This window comes from Polypterus senegalus, chromosome 12 (assembly GCF_016835505.1).
Source record: "Polypterus senegalus isolate Bchr_013 chromosome 12, ASM1683550v1, whole genome shotgun sequence".
Taxonomy (NCBI): domain Eukaryota; kingdom Metazoa; phylum Chordata; class Cladistia; order Polypteriformes; family Polypteridae; genus Polypterus; species Polypterus senegalus.
This window is the reverse complement of record NC_053165.1, coordinates 101,419,468-101,431,560: the sequence shown is the minus strand read 5'-3', so window position 1 is coordinate 101,431,560 and position 12,093 is coordinate 101,419,468. Positions and strand designations below refer to the sequence as shown.

Below are 12,093 nucleotides of genomic sequence, written 5' to 3'. Positions count from 1 at the left end.
AATTAATTAACATGCACCTGTGGAATGGTCGTTAAGACCTTAACAGCTTACAGAAAGTAGGAATTTAAGGTCACAGTTCTAAAAACGCAGGACACTAAAGAGACTTGTCTACCGACTGTGAGAAACACCCAAAGAAAGATGCCCAGGGTCCCTGCTCATCTGCGTGAACGTGCATTAGGCATGCTGCAGGGAGGCATGAGGACTGCTGATGTGGCTAGGGCAATAAATTGCCATGTCCGCACTGTGAGACGCCTAAGACAGCGCTACAGGGAGACAGGAAGGACAGCTGATCATCCTCGCAGTGGAAGAGCCCAGATCTCAATCCCATTGAGCACGCCTGGGACCTGTTGGATCGCAGGGTGAGGGCTAGGGCCATTCCCCCCAGAAATGTCCAGGAACTTGCAGGTGCCTTGGTGGAAGAGGGGGGTAACATCTCACAGCAAGAACTGACAAATCTGGTCCAGTCCATGAGGAGGAGATGCACTGCAGTACTTCAAGCAGCTGGTGGCCACACCACATACTGACTGGTACTTTTGATTTTGAGCCTCCCTTCATTCAGGGACACATTGTGAAACATTTTTAGTTTATGTCTTATGGTGTTGACTCTTTTAGTGTTCATACAAATATTTACACATTAATTTTACTGAAAGTAAAAACAGTTGAAAGTCAGAGGACATTTCAGTCAGCCATCCACTCTGTTAACTCACTGACATAATTAATTAAGGACACCATCTGAAAAGCATCAGAAAGATACAATTGGGTGTTGTCTGCGTATGACTGAAAGTGAATGTGGCTACCAGATGAAATGAATACTGTAAAAGTCAGAGAACTAAGCCCTGTGGGTTACCATTCTTAATATCTAAATATAATGAAAGGGCAATGTGGGCACATTTCTGTACATACTAAAATCAATTTGATAAATAAGAACTAAACCACACAAGAGTGGTGCCTGAAAGCCCAATTCAATTTCCAGCCTATATAATAGAATAAAATGGTCAGTAGTGCCAAATTCGGGGCTTTAATCTAACAACATAATTACAATGAAATTTCCTTCATCAGAAGATATTAGAATGTTTTTTACAATACGGGTTAGTGCCATTTCTGTATTGTGACTGGTGTGAAGCCAAAATGGAAGTTATCTATTAAATTGTCAAAGGCGAGACTGAAGCTGAGTAGCAACTACTTTTTCAAGTATTTTTTAAAGAAAAAGCACATTTAGAATTAATCTATCATTTTACGTGTATGTGGGTTATCTCTAATTTATTTTTTTTCAACAATGATCTGATAAATGACACTTTTATTGCATTAGGAGCTGCGCCAGTCATTACTGAACTGCTGAGAATGCTAAAAATGGGTGCTGTCAGAACATCCATTGGGCTTTTCATTAGTTTTGTTGGGATTTGGTCTAAGGAACAAATAGTAAGTTTCATTATAGAAATTAAAGTTACGACCTTCAAGTTAAAATGACTAAAGTGGTTTGCACAAGGTGAAACAAGGTTTCCCAATGTGACATTTAGTTTGCAAAGAGATTCTGAAATATGGGACCTAAACCTGCCAATTTTATCATTAAAGGGGTTCATAAAGTGTGCATTGCTAAAGTGTTTGGTGATTTGGATCGCAGTTCAGAATTCACATCTGCTAAATTTGTCAATGTTCTATAAAAGACACAAAGGTTAGTTCAGTTATTATGAGTTAATGTAGAATTGTAACCATTTAGAATAATAGCACTTAACGAAGAGAGCCTTTTGATACTATTTCACACTGTCTGCCCGTGCAGGTTGGCAGACATACAGCATTGTTGCTCTCGCCCAACACTCCTGTTTTTGGGATTCTAATTTAACAGCTCAAGGGCTCTCATTAAATCACAAGGAATTTCTATGTACTTTAATCACGTTTGTTTTAAGAGGAGCTACGGTAGCTAAAGCCTCTTTCAAAAATCACATTAAGTCAGCTGATCTAAATTTTTTTTTAAAATATTTATATAGTTATTAATTAGAAACAGATAACATTCCAACCAGTCAAGTCAAATTTAACAAATCCAAGCAAAGCAAATATCAACCCCAACCCAAGAGAAAGAAAGAGAAGCCAGCAACCAAAGCTACTCTATAAAAAGGAGCAAAAAAAGAAGGGTGTCCTTTTCCCCAAAATGAAAGCTTATTTTAAAATATTACTGATTAGATCCTGCCATATTTTTAAAACAGTTTTGAATAGATCCTGTAAGGGAGACTTTTTTTTTTTTTTCGATTTCAAGTAGTACAGAACATTGGTTACCAACTGACTTAAGAGTGGAGAGGTGGGGTTCTTCTAGTTGAGCAAGACAAGTCTGTGTGCTAGTAGTGTAGTAAAGGTAATCACAGTTTGTCTGTCCTTCTCCACTTTAAGGCCGTCTGGGCGTACACCAAACACAGCTGTTAATGGGTTACGATGATTGTGACACCAAGGCTGTCTGATAGGCATGCAAAGATTTTGGTCCAAAATGATGTTAATTTGGTGCACCCCCAAAACACGTGACCCAGTGAGGCTGGAGCTGGATCGCAATGTTCACAGGTTGAATCTCGCCCTGGACACATTTTGGACTTTTAAACAAGATAAATGCACTCGATAAAAGATTTTAAGTTGAATGACTGAATGCTTTGCACATATGGAGCTTGAGTGTATTCTTTGCATGGCTGCCTTCCACTCCTTTTCTGAAATATTAAGTGACAGATCCTTTCCCCAAAGATCTCTGGGGTCTTTGAAAGGAAGAGACTTTAAAATATTTTTTTTATAAATTGTAGAGATGCTGAGTCTTCAAGACTGATCAATAATTCTTCACGAATAAAACAAGGTAAGGAAAATTGGGCAGGTTCTTTTTAGGAAAGTTTCTTGCTTGAAAGTCGTGGAAAAATTGTGTTGTTGAGAAGTTGTATTTGAAGTGTAATTGTTCATAGGATGCAAAGACATTATCTATGTACACCTCTCCAGACACTGAATAGTGTGTAGGTTTGAAAGGGGAGAAAAAGCTGGTTGTTAGTTAGAGGTGCAACAGATAAAATGTTTTTTGTCTTAAATTGCTTACTACGTTGGCTCCATATTCTGAGAAGGGTTATTGGATTATCAGTGTAATGATGGTAGTTGGCACAGAGCATGGGATATAAAGAAGTACAGCAAGATATTATTTCTGTTGCAGACCAGGTTTGTGGATATTAAATAATGTGTGTTGATGTCCATGTCTTTATAGCTTGTATATTTGCTATAAAGTTGGGTAGTGCCATGCCCACTTCTGGTTTGGGCTGTTGTTGAGTCACCCTTTGGATGCGTGGATGTTTCGAATATCAAATAAATGAAGTTCACATTAAGTCTAATTTCTTAACAAATGAGCAACTTGAGAAGGATGGTCATCTTAACAATGTTGATTCTCCCTGCTGATGTAAGTTGGAAGGTAGACCATCTAGTCCCGTCTGGTTGAATTTTTTCCCTACAGACAGCAAAATTTTGTTGCAAAAGAGCTTTATATTTACTTGCAATATTTACCCAACAATATTTAAACTGATCTGCTAAGATAAATGGGAAGGTGTCCAGTCCGATATTAGATGTTAGAGAATTCACTGGAAAAAGCAGACTTTTACTCAAATTGATTTTAAGTCCAAATATCTTTTGAAAGTCTGCTAATACTTTTAGGACTGCAGGCACAGAATTTTGTGGGTCGGTAGCTAACGTCTCTTTCAAGATCACATTATAATTAAATGTCAACAGATCTAAATTGTTTTCCGTTGTTATGTTTTACTTTTCCAAAAAAATTTGATGCATAGTTACAAATTAGGGTTAGGGTTAGGGTTAGGGTTACAATCAAAATGCTGCCCCTTCCTTGTTTTAATTTGCTGTTGTACTGGTAACTTGGTAAAAAAATCAAACGTAATTAAGTAGTGATCAGAGATCACTTCATTTAAAGGCGTAATGTTACAATTTGGAATCTCAACTCTGTAAGTAATAATTAGATCTAATGAGTTGTTATGGCCATGAATCGGGATATTAAAAATCTGGCAAAACCCTATTGAGTTTAGCAAATAAGTCAAACAGATGAAAGGCTGCCCAATTCGGTCGTGAACAATGAATGTGGTCCTGGTGGTCTGTACACGCACTGCAATTGTGCTGGAATCTGTTTTATTATCTAATACAAGTGCCTCAAACGTTATAAATTTGCCTGCATTTTCAGAAGTGATTTGCAGTTTATCACACAGAATTATCCCAAGGCCACCTACTCAAGCAGTATCTGTTAATTTAGGAAGGAATATAAAACCATTTTGGTTTTGAATAAAGTAATAGTGTCATATTTACAATGTCTGGCTTGAGTAAACAGATGCAAAACAGATTTTGTGCTTAATATAATATCATTTACCAAAGTGACTTTATTTCCAAGTCAGCAAATGTTTAGCAAACAATATTTTAAACTGCAAACATTTTTTTGAACTGGTATTGTACTTGTTATTTTAATTTGAATAAAGTTAGTAATATATGATCCAAAGTGGAGGTTCTGATTTTAACTCTTAATCTTATTATGATGTTGTTATGATTATCAATTGTGACAGATAGGGGGCACTATCGCTCCCTTGAACCCTCGGACAATACGTCAGACACCAGATAAAAGTCCAAAAGTTGACTTTATTAATAAACAACAGTGCACAAAGCACCCTCCTCTCCACAATACTCCTTAATAAACACACCATAATCAATCCTCCACTCTCCCAGACGCGTTGCCACCCTTCCACCCAGCTCGGCTCGGCTCGACTCGACTCTGGGATCTCCCACAATCCTTTTTATAGACTGTGACCTGGAAGTGCTTCTAAACCCTCAGTCCATGTGACTTCTTAGCACTTCCGGGTCAGATCAAAACTCTTCTTTCTTTGTCAGCCCAGACGCACTTTATTTCTTCCTTCCTCATGACCTGTAAATACTTCTGGGCTGTATGAAAAGCAAACGTCTCTGTGTCTCCCTGCAGCGTCCCCTGGCGGCCCCCACGTTATCCAGCAGGGCTGTGTATTAAAACTCCATAGTCTATGATGCCCTGCTGGAATTTGGGACCTCTCCACGTTGCAGGGATGGCTCCATCTGGAGGCCTCGGGGTATTGGCCGGAATGACTGGCCAGCCATAGACCACACAATTAGTTTAGAATTAAGTACTGCACTAAATATATAAGATGGCCCACAACAGGGATTCTGGGTAGCAGCTATAGAATAATAACAAATGGGTTGAACAACAGCCTGCAATTTAAGATCACAACACATAGCAATATGATGGATATGTCGATGTCGACCAGGAAGTACAATTTAGCCTCAATGTTGGATACCTTTGCACTGGGAAACCTTTTTCTTTAACTGCTGGATTATAATAGTTTGGAATTCAAACATTCTGCACTATGGAGTCACCAGTTGTTAGCACGTTCCTTTCCTCTGTCTTGAGAGAAATGCTGGCGAGTGCTGAACAACAACAACAACAACAACATGTATTTATATACAACATTTTCATACAAAAAAAATGTAGCTCAAAGTGCTTTACATAATGAAGAATAGAAAAATAAGAGACACAGTAAGAAAATAAAATAAGTCAACATTAATTAACATAGAATAAGAGTAAGGTCCAATAGCCAGGCGGGACAGAAAAAACAAAAAAAAAAAACTCCAGACAGCCGGAGAAAAAAAATAAAATCTGCAGGGATTCCAGGCCATGAAACCGCCCAGTCCCCTCTGGGCAATCTACCTAACATAAATGAAACAGTCCTCTTTGGATTTATGGTTTTCACGGAAGGATTTGATGATGATGATGATGATGATCACGTGGACTTCTAGCTTTTAGTCCATCAATGCTGGGGCATCATGGTGCTTTGAGTAGGTTGGTGGTGGTGCAGAGCACCACAGAGAAACTGGAAAAAGAAACAGAAGAGAGAGTTGGGGTCAGTACGGATTTTAGAGCCACCATGAGTAGTTATTATGAAGAATTGAACATACAGAGTATCAGGATTAAGTTAAAGTGAAGTTATAAAAAGGCCATGTTAAAGTAATGTGTTTTCAGCAGTGTTTTAAAGTGCTCCACTGTATCAGCCTGGCGAATTCCTATTGGCAGGCTATTCCAGATTTTAGGTGCATAACAGCAGAAGGCCGCCCGCCTCACCACTTCTTTTAAGTTTAGCTTTTGAAATTCTAAGGAGACACTCATTTGAAGATCTAAGGTTACGATTTGGAATATTCCGATTCCGATATATAAGATGAAGGCGAGATTATTTAAGGCTTTATAAACTATAAGCAGAATTTTAAAGTCAATCCTGAATGACACAGGTAACCAGTGTAGTGACATCAAAACTGGAGGGATGTGTTCGGATTTTCTTTTCCTAGTTAGGATTCTAGCAGCTGCATTCTGCACTCGTTGCAAATGATTTATGTCTTTTTTGGGTAGTCCTGAGAGGAGTGCGTTACAATAATCTAGTCGACTGAAAACAAACGCGTGAACTAATTTCTCAGCATCTTTCAGTGATATAAGAGGTCTAACTTTTGCTATGTTTCTTAGGTGAAAAAATGCTGTCCTAGTGGTCTGATTAATATGCGATTTAAAATTCAGATTACAGTCAACGGTTACCCCTAAGTTTTTTACTTCCGTCTTAACTCCCAATCCTAATGCGTCAAGTCTGAATATCTATTCTGGTTCCAAATTGGTGGCCCATTTGCTGATGGACTCATTTTTGATTTCTTAGATCCCCGTCTCACTGTTTTGCACTCACCCTTTTGCTGGATTGGTGCTGCTGATTTTGGCCATGCACCGAGTACAGTGGGGCCCAGAGAGACTGAAGCTGAATTGTCTAAACAAACCAAGATAATCCAGTTTTCAGTGTGCCTAATTCCTACTAGGTTCTCAGCGTGGCCCTCCAAAGCTCAATTTTTTCCCACCTACTTTAATTTAAATTTTGTCATGTAAATCTATCTGCACTGTTGACAAAAACAAATCTATGCTGTACATACTCCAGTACACATAAGATGAACAACAACAATGTATTACTTGTATAGCTCACAATCACACAATGAATGCCTCAATGGGCTTTAACAGGCCCTGTTTTTGACAGCCCCCCAGACTTGACTGCCTAAAAAAACAAGAAAAAAAAAATTATAGGAAACAAATCAAAGAAACGTTGGGAAAAGAGATTCAGAGAGAGACCCCTTTCTATGGAGGTGTCAAATAATGGGGTGAATACAACACACAAAGCAGGACACAAGTCGTCTCCTTCACAGAATGTATCATTGTAAACTCAGGAATACAATACAAAAATACAATAGTAATAGTTATAGTGCCAGCTGCAAGGCAAAATGCAAGAACAGATTATAGCACTCACTAAATACAGAACTACATCTCTTTATATATAACATCCAACATCTGTCTGTCTGTCTGTCTGTCCGCTTTTCACGAGAGAACTACTTAATGGATTAAGATCAGGGTTTTTTTCTACAATTTGCTCGAACATTCTTTCGTTGCGCTATGTTTCATAGTTCACTTGTGGTCCCGATTTATTTGCGCAAATCCTAAAGACACACAGCGGGCTGAGGGGAGGGTGAGGTGGGACCCCCGGAGTAGGGAGCTGGGCAGGGCCCTCCTCACTCACGCGGCAGCCTCTGTTCGAGTCGCTCTACCTCTCGCAACATGTTGGAGTGTACCTTACCTCCGCTTAGCTAGTGATACCTGTTTGTCCAGCTGACATTATCATCTAGAGATTGTTGTTTTTGAAAGGGAGGTCACAGCTACGTGCGTTTTAGAGGCTCATTGACAGAGATATCACGGCCACGTGCTCTTCTCCTCACACGGGGGACACTCTCCCGTCAGAGCTGAACATGATCAGATACAGTACCAACATTTGATGTTTCGGCATACCTACCTTCAGCTTGGTCAGAGATACCTTGCCACCTTTTCACATTTTTGGCAAAGAGATCACAACTACATTGTCTCTACTAACCCCTACTCTCTCTTCTGTTTCCTTTCACCGTCTACTCAAAGCACCGTGATGCTCCAACAATGATGGATAGATTAAAAGCCAGAAGTCTGTTTGATCAAGTGACTCCGTGAGAACCCTAACTACAAAGAGGACTGTTTCATTTATGTTAGGTAGAATGCCCAGAGGGGACTGGGTGGTCTCGTGGCCTGGAACCCCTGCAGATTTTATTTTTTTTCTTCAGCCGTCTGGAGTTTTTTTTCTGTTTTTTCTGTCCAGCCTGCCCATCGGACCTTACTCCTTTTCTATGTTAACTAATGTCTTATTTTAATTTCTTATTTTGTCTTTTATTTTTCTTTTCTTCATTATGTAAAGCACTTTGAGCTACTTTTTGTATGAAAATGTGCTATAGAAATAAATGTTGTTGTTGTTGTCACCCCGATAGCAAAACCATATTTTGTCAAAAGGCTCTCGGATTCAAACGCTTTCAATATCAATTCTTCCCAATACAAATTATTACATTTTTTTTTGTTTGTTTTATTGATTTTTAAAGTTTGTCCTGTTTCACTACTATGTGGTTGGAGCCGCAGGGGACAGCTAGTAATATATAAACGTACCCTCTAGAGGCAGAGAACAAATCAAACTAACATTTAACGCCGATTTCATCGTTCTTTATCTTCTCTGAAATGCCGCTCTTGCCAAGGAGTGCTGTGAGATCCTCATATTTAGGTTTTAATGGCTGACTGGATGATCCACTTTGCTCTGCTGGTTTCTTTTCCCAGTTGAGTATTGGCTTTGATCCCAACTGGACTTTATGTTTTTTTAGGTTGGCTTCTCAAAGGATGTGTGTACATGTGCTCTACTCCCAAATTAATAAATGGGGGAAAAGGAAGTGCAGGATTCTTTGATAGTTGGAAGCAACCACAAATTTCTCCACCTATGTGGCTGAGGTTGCTTAATTCTGCAGTGGTAACTCTGAACGGGGTGGATGAAATCTGAACAGACTTAATGAACGCACCATTTAAATTGTGATCGATCATCCCCGTCACACTGCTTTAATTAAAATAATGATGTTGTATAACCCTGGCTGAGGTGGTCTTCTGTAACACAACTGACATGAAGCCAATGGCGCCTCTTGCAGGCAACATCAGGTAAATGGTGTGTTAAAATAGGAACTGGAGAAATGTATAAGCAGTTGGGGTGCGTAGCCGATCCTTGATTAATTCTAGCAAAGAAAGTCAAGGTGGATGAAATACATCAAAAAGATTACGACCCTCTGGTCTTGGCATTGGCCCACTTGGACGCTGATTCACAAATGAATGCTGACATCCCGTTTCCATCGGGTTTATATGGCAGGTAGAGAGGAAGGGTTGGGACCAGGACCGTGGCGAAGGATGTGACTTCATGGTTCTTCACGAGTCTCTTTCTCCATTCTAAGGGAGGTAAAGGAAATGTCCTTAAATTTTCTTTTAAATCACATATTAATCAAATTACCAGGACAGCTTTTTTCACTTAGGAATATAGCAAAAGTTAGATCCCTTATAACTTTGCAAGATGCTGAAAAATTAGTTTAGAATTTTGTGTTTAGTCAGCTAGATTACTGTAACACACTCCTCTCAGGACTACCCAGGAAAGACATCAATCAGTAGCAACTCGTGCAGAATTTAGCTGCCAGAATCTTAAAAATCTGAGCACATCTCTCCAGTTTTGATGTCACTACACTGACAATTGACTTTAAAATACTGCTTAAGGTTTCCAAAGCCTTAAATTATCTCCATCCATCCTATATTTCAGAATGCCTGTCACCTTACACTCCAAATTGTAACCTTAGATCTTCAATTGAATGTCTGCTTATAATTCCAAGAGATAAACTTAAAAGAAGTGGTGAGATGGCCTTCTGCGGCTATGCACCCAAAATCTGGAACAGCTTACCGATAGAAATTCGCCAGGCTAATACGGTGGAGCACTTTAAACAAACTGCTAAAATCCCATTATTTTAACGTGGCTGTGTTTTAGTGTATCCCTGTTAAGCTACATGTGCATTGAATTATGATTTTTATCATGGCTCCACAATCTGTACTAACCCCTACTTTCTCTGCTGTTCTTTTTCTGGTTTTCTGTGGTGACAATCTGTACCACCACCACCTGGTCAAGACACCATGCAGTCCTTACATTGACAGATTGAAGGCCTGATGTCCACAAGACCATCATCATCATCATCTAATTCTTTTACATGAAGCACGAAAAATATGAAGACTGATTTACAGTGCATCCGGAAAGTATTCACAGCACATTTTGTTATGTTACAGCCTTATTCCAAAATGGATTAAATTCATTTTTTTCCTCAGAATTCTACACACAACACCCCATAATGACAACATGAAAAACGTTTACTTGAGGTTTTTGCAAATTTATTAAAAATAAAAAAACTGAGAAATCACACGTACATAAGTATTCACAGCCTTTGCTCAATACTTTGTCGATGCACCTTTGGCAGCAATTACAGCCTCAAGTCTTTTTGAATATGATGCCACAAGCTTGGCACACCTATCCTTGGCCAGTTTCGCCCATTCCTCTTTGCAGCACCTCTCAAGCTCCATCAGGTTGGATGGGAAGCGTTGGTGCACAGCCATTTTAAGATCTCTCCAAAGATGTTCAATCAGATTCAAGTCTGGGCTCTGGCTGTGCCACTCAAGAACATTCACAGAGTTGTCCTGAAGCCACTCCTTTGATATCTTGGCTGTGAGCTTAGGGTCGTTGTCCTGCTGAAAGATGAACCGTAGCCCCAGTCTGAGGTCAAGAGCGCTCTGGAGCAGGTTTTCATCCAGGATGTCTCTGTACATTGCTGCAGTCATCTTTCCCTGTATCCTGACTAGTCTCCCAGTTCCTGCCACTGAGAAACATCCCCACAGCATGATGCTGCCACCATCATGCTTCACTGTAGGGATGCTATTGGCCTGGTGATAACTAGTGCCTGGTTTCCTCCAAACGTGACGCCTGGCATTCACACCGAAGAGTTCAATCTTTGTCTCATCAGACAAGACAATTTTGTTTATCATGGTCTGAGAGTCCTTCAGGTGCCTTTTGGCAAACTCCAGGCGGTCTGCCATGTGCCTTTTACTAAGGAGTGGCTTCCGTCTGGCCACTCTACCATACAGGCCTGATTGGTGGATTGCTGCAGAGATGGTTGTCCTTCTGGAAGGTTCTCCTCTCTCCACAGAGGACCTCTGGAGCTCTGACAGAGTGACCATCGGGTTCTTGGTCACCTCCCTGACTAAGGCCCTTCTCCCCCGATCACTCAGTTTAGATGGCCGGCCAGCTCTAGGAAAAGTCCTGGTGGTTTCAAACTTCTTCCACTTATGGATGATGGAGGCCACTGTGCTCATTGGGACCTTTAAAGCAGCAGACATTTTTCTGTAACCTGCCCCAGATTTCTGCCTCGAGACATTCCTGTCTCGGAGGTCTACAGAAATTCCTTTGACTTCATGCTTGGTTTGTGCTCTGACATGAACTGTCAACTGTGGGACCTTATATAGACAGGTGTGTGCCTTTCCAAATCATGTCCAATCAACTGAATCTACCACAGGTGGACTCCAATTAAGCTGCAGAAACATCTCAAGGTTGATCAGGGGAAACAGGATACACCTGAGCTCAATTTGGAGCTTCATGGCAAAGGCTGTGAATACTTCTGTACATGTGCTTTCTCAATTTGTTTATTTTTAATAAATTTGCAAAAATCTCAAGTAAACTTTTTTCACGTTGTCATTATGGGGTGTTGTGTGTAGAATTCTGAGGAAAAAATGAATTTAATCAATTTTGGAATAAGGCTGTAACATAACAAAATGTAGAAAAAGTGATGCGCTGTGAATACTTTCCAGATGCACTGTATATCATTTACGTTAGGTAGAATTTCTAGAGGGTCTGGGTGGGATCTTTGAACCCCTGCAGATTTTTTTTTTTGTCCTCCTGGCTATCTGACCTTACTTTATTCATTTGTTGATTAATATTGCCTAATCTTCTGTTTGTTTCAAATGAACATTTCTTTCTTCATCTTGTAAAGCAGTTTGTGCTACACCATTTGTATGAAAATGTGCAATAGAATTAAATGTCTTTGTTTGGTGTCACGTCATTCTCTTTGACTGTA

At 39.8% G+C, this 12,093-nt stretch overlaps 1 protein-coding gene across 1 annotated transcript in view; it reads left to right on the top strand.

The window, feature by feature from the left end:
- fes (FES proto-oncogene, tyrosine kinase) overlaps window positions 1-12,093 on the top strand; it is a 155,518-nt gene that overhangs the window by 19,328 nt on the left and 124,097 nt on the right. The gene's annotated exons all lie outside the window — the stretch shown is intronic.